Source organism: Neolamprologus brichardi, chromosome 7 (genome assembly GCF_056152115.1).
Source record: "Neolamprologus brichardi isolate AB-2024 chromosome 7, ASM5615211v1, whole genome shotgun sequence".
Taxonomy (NCBI): Eukaryota; Metazoa; Chordata; class Actinopteri; order Cichliformes; family Cichlidae; genus Neolamprologus; species Neolamprologus brichardi.
Window position 1 is genome coordinate 7,632,109 of NC_142110.1, and position 15,057 is coordinate 7,647,165.

Genomic DNA, 15,057 nt, shown 5'->3' on the forward strand with positions numbered 1-15,057 from the left:
TAATTCCCCATCAGGCCGGGGCCTTTCTGTGTGGAGTTTGCATGTTCTCCCCGTGTTTGCGTGGATTCTACCCGGGTACTCCGGCTTCCTCCCACAGTCCAAAGACATGCAGTTAGTGAGGATAGGTTAATTGATCAGTCTAAATTGGCCATAGGTGTGAATGTGAGCGTGAATGGTTGTCTGTCTCTGTGTGTTAGCCCTGCGGCAGACTGGCGACCTGTCCAGGGTGTACCCCGCCTCTCGCCCTATGGCAGCTGGGATAGGCTCCAGCAACCCTGAAAAGGATAAGCGGAAGTGAATGGATGGATGAATTAATAGCCAATTATTGTTTTGTAATGCATGTATACCAACTGTATGTGATTGTATGTATCTTTAGTGCCAAATGCCATGTATGTGACCTTCTAATGTTACACAGTGTAACATACAGATTCAATTAATGTAAGTATTGTATAATGTATTCAATTTGTCTGTCGTTCATGATCATCTGTGGTAAAAAACAAACAAACAAACACATTAACATCCTTATGTAAAGGTAAACATTTAATTGCAAAATGTTTTAGGCCTTTTACCAAGGTCACAATTTTCAGTGTAGTAGATTTATTTTATAAATGCGGGAAAAAAGCATTCACATAGCATAATATTAAAGGGTGACAAATTTTGCAAATGTTTGTTCTACTTTGTGGAAGATTGTAGCTGTCTTTGACTTATATTAACAGTAACCCCACTGGATTCCTTCATTGTCAGGCTAAAAATGAAGAACTGTCAGTGCTAGCAACACAGTGTTGACAACTGCATGAAACAGGCTTATTTTTAAAGCTTAGTTTTGCATAACACGACCCAGAACGTTCCAGCTGCTTCAAAATGCAACATACATCTACAATGGGAAGGTGTGAAGACTATTATCAGCACTTTCCCTGAGGTGTCAGTGAGTTCAAACATTGTATATCTTAAGGTTCAGTAGTTAAAAGTCCAGATTTAAGCTACAGTTGTGCTATATATAAGTTCTTTGAGTTGAGGGGTATTAGAAGAGTTAGTACATGCTGAAAAATACTGTGTTCTGCAGTTTTTGGTTGCGCTCTTGTCTTGAATGCAAGTCTACTTTTCCAGTGTCACTGGAAAATTATTCGGTTTTGTCAGCAGGAAGCTTCACACAGTGTCGGCGCACATGTTCTCCAGCTCTCCTGAGCACTCTGTGGAGCAGAGAGTGGTAAAATGTGGAACCACTGGAGCAGAGCATTCCTGGTCATGCAATGGCCTGTGAATCCAGCTCCAGCCACTAGGAGGCAGTGATATAATAGTGATGATTGCTGAAGTTGTTTATATATATATATTGTCTTGTAAATTTCTAGGTTCTTAGCTCTTAAATATCATGACATACTGATGGTATATTGCTTATTTTGGTAAGTATCTGAAATGTGGGCATGGGTGACTGATCTTTTGTTGAACTTACCTTTGAATATGATTACCCCAATCAGTCTAATCACCCCAAGCAATCTGATTCTATACTGTAAATTTCTAGCAAGGAGCAGTTGGGTAATCCAGAGGATGTACCACTGAATGCATAACCGATCTAATTTAAATGGAAGAAATCCAACAAAGAGGAACATTTGGTGTGAGATGTGTTTTGTCATTAACCACCTCTGGGCCTCAACACAGTTTATAGAGCACATTATTAACAACAGCCCCCAGCTCAATATAAAGCATCTTGAGAAAATATTTTCCTCACAAGTTATCAAGATTTAGAAAAAAAGATGTGTGTGCCAAAGCATGAACTGTTCTTGCCTGAAGCGAAATAAGGAATTGCTTAATGTCTGTAATTCAGTGCAGAAATCTTTTCAACAGTGATGCAAAAACACGGAAAATACCTTCCATTGTGTATTGTACTTTACCCCCAGTCAACAGGGCAGCTTTTTAAGACAAGACAAACCCCACAGATGCTTATTTGAATAACTCAACCATACCTTCAATAAAAAAAAAGAAGACTTTATTCCTCTCTTAAAAATAAAGGGAATAGTGATAAATAGGAGCAGTCTGAAGGTGTTTTAATAAATACACAATTTTTTTAAATGTAATTTATTTTTGCTGTGTTCATCACGTGTCTGTTTTCCAAGCTTTTTGCAGTACCTTTGTAGCCCCGAGCCAACAGAATTGCATCTAATTTAGGGCATTACTCTATAAAACATAGTGAATCATAAAAAGCTGCAGGTTGGGTGCAGGATGTAGTTCAGCTGCATTCAGAAAACCCCACAATATGGCACTAAAACACTACTCATGTGAAACAATAAGAAAGTAACGTTTCACTTTTTTGACTTGTGTCTTTGCTTTTTGCTAATGCACACCCTGATCCATTTACTCTACCTCATCTGACCACAACTGCTCACAAATCCTCTGATGTTACAACTTTTGTCCAGTAAAGTTTTACTTTGATTCTGTGTGATGAGGTTTGGTTAAAGCTGTGCACATTGCTAAGCGTGTTAGTGACAGCATTATCAGCCAGGAGATGGACCTTTTAAAGGCTGCAGGGTGGCATCTGAAGGGACTTTGGAAGTGAGTTTCACCTCTTTTTCAGTGGATCAAAATCATGATTTAAACACCATATTACAAATGGAGCACTCGACATCCACTGACTGATTGTCTCTATTTGTCTGAGTGTACATGCAATTTTTGTGTGTTAGGTGAGCATGAAAGAGCTGTTGCAAAGGTTTGTTAAAGCCGGCATGAGCATATCTTTTTCAGTCTGTCTGAAGGTGGCTGTTTGACCTGCGCCCTGCCAGGTCTCAGGCTTCTTTCCCGGTAAGAGGATACAGTAATGTTTCACTCTGCTGGGTACTGATGAAATGTATTTTAAACAGATTGATGTGACCTCTAAATCCAAACAGGTTCAAATGTTCATCAGAAGAAAAGCACACTGCGCACACGTTACCTTACGTTAGGCCGTTAGTGGACCTAATTTTAGATCCAATGTGCGAAAAGAAAATAACTAACCAATGGAGGGGTAAAGCCCTGCTTGGCATAACACCTTGGTATTTTCTCGGATTTGTCGTGCTAATGCGTTCAGCATCGTGTCTTTTGTGTGGAGATTAGCTCTCTCCTGCTTATTTTGGGCGAGGCTGAACATGTTGTTTGGACAGGTCTGCGTTGTACTTTAGCCACGATGAACCTCTGCCAGTATCAGCTCGCATTCACTGACAGACTGTGGAAACTATATTACGCTGCGACTGATGCATATCTCTTTCCATGTGCGCGCGTGTGCATTTGTTTATAGATTTATTGTTAAGTTCAAATACTGTTTGGAATATTATGATTCATCACTGGATGAGCTTGTCTGTGCAGATGTGTTATTGGAAACAGTTTGCATTAGTTACACAGAAAAATATCCTTCCAGAGATTAAATACCATCTGTGGTGAATGCATTGCATGCCCTTGTAGGTCAGCGGAACGGTGCACAGAAATGGCAGGTGTTTGGAGAGCTTGTATCAAAATATTTCGCCATAGCTGTGTTTGCGTGTGCCTGCTGTCTGTTGTCTTTCTCTGGTTGTCTCTTTGTGCGTGTGTGGACCACCCAAAGCCTTTGAGGTCATAACAATAACAGGTCCACTTCCTTCCAATGATATTGCGGGGCTCGTACAAGGGCTAGACACTATCAGTTCACATCGCAGCACCAGCAGCCCGACTGTTTGGTGGTCTTGTCAAAGCTGTGCATAAGTTATTCCTACTCTCAGTGTTTTTTTTTATCTACATTTGCAGATTCCTAAATATACAGTCACAGACTTGTATTTAGTTCGAGGAAGTCTGGGGATCTTGAAAAGCACCAACGTAGCTCAGTGTGCTAATTGCCTCAGCGTGAGATGTGTCAGCCTGATGTTGCAATTAGCTCCTTTTTTTTAAAAAAAAAAAGCCTCTTGCAAGTCTTCTCTTACTGTTTATGAATGTTTCTCTACTTTTCTTTTTTTGCCCCTTGACTTCCGTGTAAACAAATTCCTCTGGTTAGACAGAACTTTCATTTTTGCGATTTTTTAAAAATTCTGTCATTCTTTCACCTCCCGGTGAGCGAAAATACGCTGTGGTAATTAATATGATAATGTGCGCAGCGGTTTAATTTTTTCCAGCCATCACTGCAAGCCATGTTAAATTGAGGGCTATGTGAGGTTTCAGCTGGAAACACTGAGGCCTAGTACAGTATGTCTCTGTCAGTCTTTGGCCAGTTAAAGAGGGGAAATAATATTTGTTTTTTGGCAAGAAGAAAACTTTGCCCAGAGTCCCAGCTATTCTTATTTGCCCAGATAACTGTGTGAAATTTTAGACTTGCACACCTCAGTGCGGTGTTGCTTACTGTGCATGCATTTCACACAGTGTTTCAGTTCAGTCTCAAAGACAATTGTGCTTTGTCTCACTTTTTCCCACCGAGCTGCAAAATCAACCCAGACACGTGCGGTGCACATTGTTTTGGAACCTCAGAATCTATATGGTAGCTTTACTGTGATTTATTATACCGCCGTGTTTAGCGTCATAATCAAGTCTGCTAATGTGTTTAATCAAAAGGAAATTCCTTCACTGAGCTTCTAAAAGTATAAAACACTTAAAGGCTGTTTATATGCAAGAAGTTGATTTATGGTGTTAAATGACAGTGGAGCAATCGTTGTGGTTAAACAAGGGTGCAGCGTACTGCTCAGATGCCCAGGGCTGCCAGTCCCCCAGTCTGTCTAGACGGTTTAAACACTAGGCTTTATAGACCTGCTGCCTGGCAATCACTGATGATTCTTTTTGTGGGATATGAGAGACTGGGTCAGTTAAAATGATTGACAGCTAGTGCCTTTCTTTGTGTGTATTTGATGGGAGAATGCTGTGCATGATCTGAAGCAGTGGCTTCATCATTTGGTGGGTGACATAAAGCCTTTGAGGAGAATAGGAGGGCTCCACCTGCACGAGCTGTTATGAAATGATCAACACAAATACTCCTCATAAATGTCATGTGGATGCCATTTATCCCTGCTGAGAAGAAGTACCTTTCCCACAGCCAACAATAATATCCATAATACAGCTGGGGAGTCACGTTGGTTTCAAGGCAGATGGCAAATGCCTTGCCACTCACTCTGTGCTGTAAACTGTGGATGGTGATGGTAATTATTCTTGTTGTTATCAGTGGATTTGGAGTCGCTGTAACCTCAGATCGGGGCCAGTTTCCCTCGAGTGTATTAAAACCCCTTCACAACACTGGCGCTGGATGACATGTATCTATATTATTACACAGCCTGAATTACTCACACAAATGCTGATTTCACTATCAGTGTTAATTTCCCTCAAAGGTTCTGAACAAACCTGTAGTTTGTGAATACAGTTGTGTCGTACTTGGAGTCTCGTTTTTATGTGGCTCAAGTTGATATTAATTATCGTTAAAATGATCTTTTATCCCACGCAAGATCATATTTTCTGTGTGCTTGTGCATTTTTTGACTGTTGTACATTGGCTTGTTGCATACAGGGATAATTATTGACAAAAAATTGCTTTAGACAGACTTAGGAAGTGAAATACAAAAAGAGTTCGCCCAGTTTGTGATGAATGCCACTATTTGTATCCGTCTTGAGAGAGGGTTTTAATTGCCAGTGACTGGAATCTGTCTGTGTCTGATTAAAGCAAGATGCTGAAGCACAAGATGGCTGTTTGCAATGTGGTGTCTATTTTGAATTATCTTTATGCACAGCTACTTCTGTTGAATACTCAAACTGCTCTTTGTCCCAGCTGTTGTTATATGCCAAGAAAATTCTTTGATTAATCGACAGCACAAAGCCAAGACTGTGCCATATCGAATGACTGTCTGAGCAATAGTGCTGAGATCAGTGCCAGAGATTAGCCATGCTGCCAGAAGGCACCCAAAACACTTCTGCAACTGCTGGGATGTAAACTGCCTATGTCTCTCTGCAGTCGTGCCTCCAAGAAACCGAGTCATTCACCGTCTGTGCGGAAAGGCCTATCAGAGTTCAGGATCAGTTTCAGAAAAATCTCCTTTCCTGTATCCTTTTCCCGGGTGCTTTGAGTGCCAACCTCACTCTCACTAGACAGATGGGAAGAGGAAGTGAGAGCTGAATGAGCAATGCAGTGTGTGTAAAGAGGATGTGGGCCATTGCTATATTTTGGTTTATTAGTGTAAAGCTGGAACAGATGAGACAATAGTGTGATTTTTCATCAGCTTGCAGGTTAATTGCACACTGCTTTGCTTTCATTAAAAGCCTGTAGGGCTCAGAGTTGGCAGCCTCTGCAGGTTTTCGACGTTGCTTGGCATAAATAGTGAAACCACATGTTTGTCTCCAGTTAATGGAGATTAACCTGACAGTTGTATTCACAAGGACAGTGAGCATGTGAGGATTCACATACCTCCACAATAGCAGCGGTGCTAATCCAACTGCACCCAGTCTGCCAGTTTTTATTTGTGTGGGGTTTTAATATATTTTTTCTTATGTTAGATTGTCCTGCATGAAACTCGAGTAAAAAAAAAAAAGACTGAGTAATATGTCTTGCGTCCACAAGGGGGTAGACATTCGGCACACATGGTGTTTTCTTCCGTGCCACAGACTTGCTTGGATCAATTTTAACCAAGTGACCGGGGACACACAAAATCTTATCTGAGGGTATTTTAGCCGGCTCTTGTTGTGTTCTGCTTTCATTCCCGCCTCAGCTCTGACAGAAAAGCACGATTCACACACAAAATGTACCCATTTTCATTCCAAACTGCACTTCATCTTAACACAGTGTGAAAGAAAAGACTTAAAACTCATGAGTATCCAGCAGTTAACTGTGAGGACCTCGTTATTACCTCATCACCGCCATGTTGTTGTTTGTTATTTCCTCAGTAGCTTCACTTCTAAGCTGTTATGTTATGGACAGACAGGCTGTGATTCATATATTTGGAAAAAGAAAAGAGAGTGACAAATGTGCCAGAATAACATTGGAAAATTAAATTCCAGTGAAAAAAGGTCAAGCTTGCAGCGCCACAATCAACAGAAGAAAGTGCAGTTAGGATTATGCTGGAATTTCACAATGTCATACATCAAGAGTACTTGATGTACTTGAGACTTTTTTTTTTTCTTGATCTAATTACTTTTGTCTGTGCATGCATCAGCCATCATCAAGAACTTTAACATCTTTTTTGTTCATTTAAACCCATAAATTGTGTTCTGCTTCGACTGGTTACCGCATTATATGAGCACAAACTGTGGAGTGATTTGGTGATATTGATAAATAATGTGAAGTAAACATCCTAAGCTGATGAATGAGCTTTAATAGCGGGAGATATTTATGTAATTTTGCAATAAGATTTATGCTTGTATGCTGCCAGGATGCATTTTCTAATCAGTTTGTGTTTAATATCCCACTCAATGGAAACATGTGCACACACATGCATGCACACAAAAGCAGAAAAGATTTAATGGGCCCCATTTATAAACTGTTGCAAAAGCTGAGAACAGATGTTAGAAAACCTTGGATTATCTTGTCTGACTCGCTGTTTTCACATTAGCACGGTGGTGCATTTTCCAAGAAATTAGCAAAACAAACTGTGGTTCACACACCTTCACGTGTTATATTTAATGTCACATATCATCTGCTTTGCTCGAGGCAGCATTGTGTCAAGCACCATTTAGTTAAAGGTATTTGGTAGTTCTGATTGGTGACAAAATATACTGAAAAGTCACCATATTTGTAGTCAGGAGCCCTTTTTTTCCCCCTGGAATGCCATTAAGGGGGTGTCAGCTGTTGCTAAATTTAGTGACAGTGTTGCTGTTAATAACAATGAGGTGAAGTGAAAGAGGAATGGCCTATAAAAATACTTAAGGCTGGGATTTTGACTCCATCTCAGGCCACACTATTCACTTAAACCACCAGACTGCCAATTTTGTAACCGTATTTGTTAGTATGCGGCAGACTAGTTATAAATGTGGCCCATGTGTTCATCTGGAAGGGAAGTTATCCAGATCCTGATCCCTTACTTGTGTCTCTTGGGTTTTTCGCAGCATTTAGCAAAGGGCATTTAAATTTTTCATTCTTTCCCACACTCCACCTTTCCTTTTTTTTCAGAACATTAATTTTTCTGAATGATGAGAAGAGAAGATTGCTGTGGACACCAGAGAAATACACACATAGGTAGGGGAGATTGGACATGGGAATCAGATTACTACTCTAAGCAGGAAAGGATTTAAGCATTTGAAAAGAACAATATCAAAATAATTGAATATTCAGGTTCAGCTCTGATCAGTGCAATCAAACATTCATATATCCTATTAATTTCTCTCCTGCCAACCAGTGTCACTCAAAAAAGAGGTGATCTTCTTTGACCTGTTCCTCATGACATCATTAGGGTTTAGGTTTCAAATGAATCAGGTGCTCACTTTTAAATACAGACTGTGGACTTTTTGGCACCAGACCCCTAGATTTGGTGATTTCATATTCTCAAGGAAAATGTTGTAGCTGTTGAAAGATACATACCAGTGCATCGTACTTGTCTGAGTTTGCATTATCACAGAAAAGACATGCTGGTATGTTTGTAATAGGCCCAATCCATCTTCATCTGTGTTTGAACTTGCTGAACTCCATTTTCAGATTCAAGCTCCACTGATTCACACATCAGAAGCCCTGGACGTGTGCCATTTCTAATTCAGTCAGGTTTTCCATTCATGGTCCCCATTATAAGCTGCTTTTATAACGAGATCTCAGTTGGGTAGAAAAACAATCATTTTTCGTGTTCTTCCTTGGACCTCCTACGACCTGTTAAAAACCCGGAGTCGTGGGATGTATATCTTTAGAGATTGAGGCTGTGACGCCCTCATTTGTCCATCACTATCTTTTGTTTCTGCGTCTGTCCCAGATAAACACAAATTATTTGACACGTCGATTTCTATGCATAAGCGTATATATATATAAACAATGTGTATATGTATTTGTTTTTCAGCGATAGCTGAGGTTAAACAGTCAGCACATTTGCAGCAACAGCTGCGAAGGTTACCAGTGAATGGTGGGTGTTGGTTGACCTTGACCGGGTGTGTAAAACTCTGATGTTATTTGAGAGCCAAAGGCAAGCAGAGATATGAGGGAGTGGAGTTTAAAAGAAGACAGAAAGAGACTGACAGGGCAGACGAAAGAAAAAATAAGAGTAGGGAAAAAGTAAACCTGCTGGCTTTGTTGAGAATAATTAAATAGAGTGACCATTGGTGATCACTGACCATCTGCAGACAAAATCTTGCAGAGAATGCAAGTTACCTACTGTGTTTGTTTTGGAGTGGTAAAGGAACAATCACTTCTCTATTCTCCTACAGATGGAATTTGGAGTCAGGCTGGTGGCTCAGGAAGATCCAGTCATTCCATTGTTATCTAGAAGAAGGTTGGTGATTTAGTTGTCCTTGAAGACACAAGGGGGATTGAGTGCACCTGGACAAAAGTGAGTGAGTCCTTAGCTACAGTAGTCCAGTGGCCGGCTGCCTTTTTCAAATATTCCTGGACCGATATGACAGTGAGTTACGTAAGAGCTAGAGTTAGCCACAAGGGATCAATATCTACCAGTGTGAAAATATTCATGCCATAATGCTGAGGCTGGTTGGGTGAGTGAGTGCAGTATGTTTGTCATCTGTCAGAATTTGGAATAATAATCGACTTCACTGGAGCAAATATGTGGAGCACTTTCATGCCAAAAGGGCTTTTTTACATTGAGCAGAGTTAGGAGAGTGGAAAGAAGGGGATGGGGACCAAAACAGATGGAGGACATTCACGTGTTTTCGTGTGTAACCGTTTAGAATTAGGAGTGGAGTTTAAAGGAGTGGAGTCTAAAGACTTGGGCAGCCTCTCCTGTCTCTGCTGCAGTCCCGTTGAGTGAGTTCGGGGGTAAATATCTCCGCGCACGGGTGTTAAGTAATGAAGCAATGGAAAATGTCATTTAACTCAGCATCGCTTGCCTTCATTGTCCAGCTGGCGTAAATGCTGATGCATATAAATGTCCGTGTATGCAATTAAACTGAAATGCCATTTCACTTTGATTTATCCGTTTTGTCCTTTCCTTTAGTCTGGGGCACGACTTGTGCTCAGACTGTCAGTTTGACTGCAGAGCGACAGGGTTGGTAAGGAAAGTGTGTTTTGGGGAAAACAGAGGAGGGGAGTGATGAGGGAAACGTCTAAAATGGAAGTGGGTCCCTTATTCTGTCACAGATGTGGGTTTGGCTGGACAGTGAAATCTAGTCTTACACTCTGACATCATCTGTTCAGGAAAATAAATGACAACAGCCACAGAATGTCTTTTTATTATAATTGAATCAGATACACAGACCATCAATAATTTTGACTTACTCTCTATTGATCACAGAGTGTCACAATGTCATTGCCCCCCCCCCCCCCCCCTTTTTTTTTTTTTTTTTTACATGGATGAGGAGGTTTAACATATGTGTACATTAGTGGGGTAATATGTAATGTCCACCTGTAAGAGGAAGCAGTGAACACAACTCAAGAACTCCACTGAGAAACTTTTATATATATGTGACTGAGCCAATGTGATCTGGATTACTGTCAGCATAGGCTTTGTCATTGTGGTCTTGTGAAATTCAGGCTTCTTGGCTATTTCAAGTGTGAATAAATCATACTGAACAGAGAGGAGTTCTTAGGGCCCATTCACTGAGAAAGCAGTGATTTTTGTTAAACCACACATACAAGTACATATTTATAGTTGTTTTCTTGCCCTCTTGAAGTGATTGTGACCAGTGATCCAAAGTCGCAAGCCCGAGCTAGTTCAATTTCATCTAATTTCTCATTGGTGAATCTTTTTCTCTCTATATTTGCACAGCTGCTACCCCATGGATACAATTACCGTATCCATATGTTCATGAAAGTCTGTTTTATCTCTGGTATCCATAGTTGGTTAAGCTGACATCTACTACACTAACAGCCTGTGGCAAAATCATTGGTTGAGTGGAAAATAAGGACCTGTAGTATCAAAGTAATGGTGGGTTTTCATTTATTTTGGATGCTTTTCAATTCCATCTGTCACAAATTAAACACGTATCTGTTAGAGAGCTGCTGCATCCATTCCAGCTTTTATTAAGAAGTAGTGTTTTGACACAGAGGGAAGAAAATCAGTCCAAAATTCAAATAGGGATGACATTAGTAATGTGGTAAGAGGTAAATTGGATACAATAGAAAAAAGAGATGAATTAATTAGTTATTTTGCAGAACTGTGCAAAATCTTGAATTGGCCTCATTTCTTTATATTTTGCTAGGTAAATAGGGAATAAGTGTAATGATTTATTGAAACATGTGCAATGGAAATACAGTGTATAAGGCAAAACGAAACTCCCCCAAAACCCCAGAGCTCAAACAGTTCTAACACGCTTGATATTCCACATTTAGTATGACTACCTTTATTCTTGAATGCAGCCTGAACTCTCTTGGGCAGTTTTCTTGTAATTCCTTTAAGTAGTCTTCATAATGCTGACGTCCGAGCTTTGGGGAGGCCAATCCATGACTGATAGTGCTCCACTTGTGTGTTTTTCTTTCCAGGCAGGCTTAAACGGCATTGGTTGTGGGCTTGGGATCATTGTTGCACCAAAAATGAAGCCGTTGTCAGTCAGATGCTTTCCTGATAGTGGATTGATATCTTTTTCTGTGTTCATAAATAATCCATTTTGATAAGACCCCCTCCCCTAACACCATTGGCTGAAACGTGCCCCAAACCATGACAGAGCCTCTGCCATGTTTTACAGATGGCTGTAGACTTGCAGTGTTGTGCTGCTCCTCTGATCTCCTAACATCTTAACGACAACTTGAACTGAAAATCATTTCACTCCATAAGACATAGTTTGCATGACACGTCGAGTTCACTGCAGCGAGCGTGGAAAGAACGTCGCACCGTATCACGTGTAATTTGATTCACATGTACGTTTTTGTGAACTCCATTGTACACGAAGCGATCTTCACGGGTGGGGGGGCAAAACGATCTGGTCGATATGCCCCCGAAGGCCGTTAAGGCGCTACTGGCAAAGGATGACAGCTATGTCAGTGTTAGCACGCTGAACGCTATGCTGGAACAGCAACGGGAGTTTTACAAAGATCTGATTCACCAACAGTAAGACATTTGTCCAATTAATCATGGATGGAACTAACAAAAGGTTGGACAGCATTCTAAGGGATGTACAGGATGTTAAATCCAGCCTGCAATTCACAGATGGGGTTCTCACCGAGCTGCAAACTGAAGAGAGGTGCATTAAAAGCAAACTAAAAGAGTTTGAATCGGCGATCAGCAGCATACGTGAGGAACACAGAGAATTAACAACCAAGATGGATTATTTAGGAAATCAGTCGAGAAGGAACAACATTGTGGTGGATGGATTAATAGATGAAAAAGCAGAAACGTGGGAAGGATCAGAGAAGAAAGTCCGACACATGCTGAAGAACAAGCTGGGCCTGGATAGTGACAGCGTTCAACAGAGTCGGTCCATACAAGGAAAATGGACGAGCCAGGCAGATTGTTGTCAGGCTACAAAGATTTAAAGATAAACAATTAATTTTCTCATCTGCCAAAAAAATGAAAGGTACCAATCTTTACATCAATGAGGATTTTTCCAATGAGGAGTCCATCAGGAAGAGGAGGAAAGAACTGTTACCACAGCTGAGAGCGGCCAGAGACAGAGGTGATATTGCCCTCCTGAAATATGACAAATTAATTGTTAAACCGAGGTCACAGAACTCCGGAATTAATATTTAGACTTCAGCAATGTTGTCATCTGTAGCTGTTGAGATCGATTGGTCTGCGAATGTCTGACCCTATACTTATTCCCGGATTCTCCGGTAAAGATTTTTCAGTAGCTCATGTCAATATTTGTAACCTTAACCCTTTAGAGCCGGTCGGAGCGGACAAGCTCTGTTTTGCGTAACTATTTTTAAATCCCTGTAGAACCGGAACTGCGTAAGCTAGCGCAATAATTTTTTTTTTTTTGCATATGAAACCGGAGGAGTTGTACTTACATCTTATGCCATCAGCTTGTCCTAGGTCACAGTTTCCTTCCACATATAGGTTTGCAAAAATTGCATATAAAGCGCTTGCAGGAACAAAAACATAATATTCCAGAAACGGGCTTTGCCGATCCGATCAGCTGTTTGTAACACTTCCTACATTGAAACAGACATCAGCACAAACAATCGTATGTCCGCCATTACCTGCCCGAAACCGGAAGTGACGTCATTTTCGCGGAAAATGTCGTTTTTTACTTGTAGGCCTTAAAAGCCAATGCTGGTGTTTTTATAAGTCATGTTTGACTTTATGCTTTTCTGAATAGTTGCTGGGATGCTTAGAACTCAAATTGCACTGCTTAAAATAGTTTATTTTGATGCATATGCTGTTTTCTTTGCAAATTTGCATCATAGGATTGTTTTTCATTTTTCCTGCAGTATATAAAAATTGGTGTATCTCAAAAATAAAACTATGAAGACACTTAAAATAAATTTCCTGTTGTTGTAAACTATTTTTTGCAACTTTTTTGTATTTAAAGTTTTGAGGGATAAACCTCTTAAATTTCTCCAAGTAGAAATATATGTAAAAAAAAAAAAAAAGATTTTCAATTTATTTTGTAGTTTATTGCACTTTTTTGCAATTTATGTAGTTACTATGGACTTAATGCATACATATTATTAAAATTTGGGCTATAACAGTTGTATTGATGGATAGCAACTTGAAATGCTCCCAAAAATGGCACTACAGCATGTAAAAATATAAAGTAAGCTCTGGCGGCCTTGGTTCTATGGTAGGTCTTAAAGGGTTAAATATAAGATTCAGGAAATTCAGTCACTGTTGTCAACAAATACGATAAGTCTGCTGGCTATTTCCAAGACTCATTTAGACGATGCCTTTGAGAATAATGAATTTGAAATAAAAGGTTATAAATTGTATAGGAAGGACAGAAGCAGATTTGGAGGGGGCGTAGCCCTATACATTAATGATAATATGGCAAGCAAACTACGTATGGACTTAACGCTTGACGATCTGGAAATTGTGTGGGTTCAGTTACACCCGCTCTATGGCAGGCCTGTATTAGTAGGTTGCTGCTATAGATCCCCAAGTAGTAATATGTTGTATGTAGAACGAATCTGTGAAAGGCTGGAAAGAGTAACTGAGGAAAACAAAGACGTGTTCTTATTAGGAGACTTTAATATCAATTGGTCAGCTCCTTCTTGTCCTTTAAGGAAAAAGATAAGTTCATCAGCGTCGGCTTGTTGCCTGTCTCAGATGATCACCATTCCCACCCGGGTCACGGTCAACGCAGGAGGTCATAGGTCATCATCATGTATTGATCACATATATACAAATGTTCCTGAGCATTGCTCTAATATTGTTTCTATTCCAGTTGGTTATAGTGACCATAATCTTGTAGGTTTGACCAAGAAAATGAAACCACTGAAAACTGCACAAAAGATTTTTTTTCATAGATCATACAAAAATTTCAATGCAGATAAGTATATTAATGACGTAAAAGAAATTCACTGGATTGACATCTGCCTCGAGCGTGACCCTGATATGGCATTATCTATGTTTATTGAAAACTTTTGCTACCTGGCTGACAAACATGCTGTTAAAAACAACTACGCACCTTGGCTAGATAATGAACTTAAGGCTACAATGTCAGAAAGGGATATAGCAAAAGCAAAAGCACACAAGTCTGTCAGTCCACAAGAGTGGGCAAGATATCGCGAGTTAAGAAATCAGGTAACTAAATTGAATAGGCGCAAGAAGAAAGAATATTAAATGAACTGTGCTCTACCCCGAGGCAGCTGCCTCGGTCCACTTCTCTATTCAGTCTTCACGAATGATTTGCCGTACGTCCTGGATAAATCTCCTCTTGTAATGTATGCTGATGATTCCACCATGTTTTATTCAGCCAGTAGCTACTCTGAATTGACAAGCGTATTACAACTAGATTTGCTGAACGTGTTTGACTGGATAAGTAAAAACAACATGATTTTAAACGTGTCTAAATCCAAATCCATGTTAATAGGAAGTAAAGGACGCTTAGTCAACAGCCCACAACTAAATCT

The 15,057-nt window shown here is 40.1% G+C and overlaps 1 protein-coding gene across 1 annotated transcript in view; it reads left to right on the top strand.

The window, feature by feature from the left end:
• The window catches only part of znf469 (zinc finger protein 469), a 196,235-nt gene that overhangs the window by 14,880 nt on the left and 166,298 nt on the right, over window positions 1-15,057 (top strand). The gene's annotated exons all lie outside the window — the stretch shown is intronic.